This window comes from Triticum aestivum, chromosome 7A (assembly GCF_018294505.1).
Source record: "Triticum aestivum cultivar Chinese Spring chromosome 7A, IWGSC CS RefSeq v2.1, whole genome shotgun sequence".
NCBI classification, from domain to species: Eukaryota; Viridiplantae; Streptophyta; class Magnoliopsida; order Poales; family Poaceae; genus Triticum; species Triticum aestivum.
This window is the reverse complement of record NC_057812.1, coordinates 743,452,351-743,454,884: the sequence shown is the minus strand read 5'-3', so window position 1 is coordinate 743,454,884 and position 2,534 is coordinate 743,452,351.

The following is a 2,534-nucleotide window of genomic DNA, read 5'->3' as shown; positions in this document are numbered from 1 at the left end:
AGAAGTACAGTTTTGTTGCAAGTAGTTTTCCAGAAACGATAACTTATCTTGTTCCCCTATTCCTTTATTATTTATCAACACCCCTCTGATCTTTGAGATGATAATTTTTCAAAGGTACCTACAGTTACACAACAAGGTGGAGCTCCTCAGCGCTTTGGCATGGGTAAGCTCCTATGCCCTTCAGGATGATTTGAACTATTTGGCACTAGATTACTCATGATTAGTCGTCGATGTTGTGTTGCTGCAATGAAACAATATTGTTGATTAGTGAAAGACAAGCAATACTGGCATAACTCTTAAGTATATAGGCCTCATGAGTGAGGTTCAAACCATGTGAAATAAAAATGATGGTTCAGATGATAATAACTACTATTTATGTTGTTGTAATCAACTTGCCATTTTGTAACAGAAGCATATTGTCTGTTACAGGTTTACTTGGTGGTCAGAGCCAAAAAGGAAGTTCGAGGTGTAGGCATGAACTTGATGATTAAGAGGGTCTGTACAATCTTGTATATTTGTTGATGTAATCTGTGTTGGGGAACGTTGCAGAAAACAAAAAAAATTCCTACTCGTTTCACCAAGATCCATCTAGGAGTTCATCTAGCAACGAGTGATCGGATTGCATCTACATACCTTTGTAGATCACGCGCGGAAGCGTTCAAAGAACGGGGATGAGGAAGGCGTACTCGACGTGATCCAAATCACCGATGACCAACGCCGAACGGACGGCACCTCCGCGTTCAACACACGTACGGGACGGGAGACGTCTCCTCCTTCTTGATCCAGCAAGGGGGAAGGAGAGGTTGATGAAGATCCAGCAGCACGACGGCGTGGTGGTGGATGCAGGGCGTCACAGTAGCAGGGCTTCGCCTATACTACAAGAGGGAGACGTAATGGGGAGAGAGGGAGGCGCCAGGGGCTGGGGTATCAAGTCCCTCCTCTCCCCCACTATATATAGGGGTGCTAGGGGGGGCGCCGGCCCTAGTAGATGGCATCTACTAGGGGGGGGGGCGGCCAAGGGTGGGGGGCTTGCCCCCCAAGCAAGGGGGCGCCCCCTTAGGGTTTCCCCCCCCCCCCAACCCTAGCCGCATGGGCCCTAGGGGGTTGGCGCCCCAGCCCACTATGGGCTGGGTTCCCTCCTACTTCAGCCCATGGGGCCCTCCGGGATAGGTGGCCCCACCCGGTGGACCCCCGGGACCCTTCCGGTGGTCCCGGTACAATACCGCTGACCCCGAAACTTGTCCCGATGGCCGAAACAGCACTTCCTATATATAATTCTTTACCTCCGGACCATTTCGGAACTCCTCGTGACGTCCGGGATCTCATCCGGGACTCCGAACAATATTCGGGTTACTGCATATACATATCTTCACAACCCTAGCGTCACCGAACCTTAAGTGTGTAGACCCTACGGGTTCGGGAGACAAGCAGACATGACCGAGACGACTCTCCGGTCAATAACCAACAGCGGGATCTGGATACCCATGTTGGCTCCCACATGCTCCACGATGATCTCATCGGATGAACCACGATGTCGAGGATTCAATCAACCCCGTATGCAATTCCCTTTGTCAATCGATATGTTACTTGCCCGAGATTCGATCGTCGGTATCCCAATACCTCGTTCAATCTCGTTACCGGCAAGTCACTTTACTCGTACCGTAATGCATGATCCCGTGATCAGACACTTGGTCACTTTGAGCTCATTATGATGATGCATTACCGAGTGGGCCCAGTGATACCTCTCCGTCATACGGAGTGACAAATCCCAGTCTTGATCCATGTCAACCCAACAGACACTTTCGGAGATACCCGTAGTCTACCTTTATAGTCACCCAGTTACGTTGTGACGTTTGGTATACCCAAAGCACTCCTACGGTATCCGGGAGTTACACGATCTCATGGTCTAAGGAAAAGATACTTGACATTGGAAAACTCTAGCAAACGAACTATACGATCTTGTGCTATGTTTAGGATTGGGTCTTGCCCATCACATCATTCTCCTAATGATGTGATCTCGTTATCAATGACATCCAATGTCCATAGTCAGGAAACCATGACTATCTGTTGATCAACGAGCTAGTCAACTAGAGGCTTACTAGGGACATGTTGGTGTCTGTTATTCACACATGTATTACGATTTCCGGATAACACAATTATAGCATGAATAAAGACAATTATCATGAACAAGGAAATATAATAATAATGCTTTTATTATTGCCTCTAGGGCATATTTCCAACAATCTGGTGTAATTATTACTAAGGGTCTGTTATCTGATGTTGGACGTTTTATTGGCCACGTTTTAAAAGAGCTTTACTCAGTGAAATAATTGAATAGAAATTTGTGAAATGCTTTAAATTATGGGCCTGTTCAATAGAATTAATTGTGTTGTGAAAGCTTGTTTGATTATGTGTAATGGGTGGCGCTGTAACTGGTTGGATGGAAATCATGCCGGACTAAAATAAATGATCTAACTACCACAACAAAAAAAGTGGATGCCACGTCACATTCACGCTGGTGCCATGTAGATGCC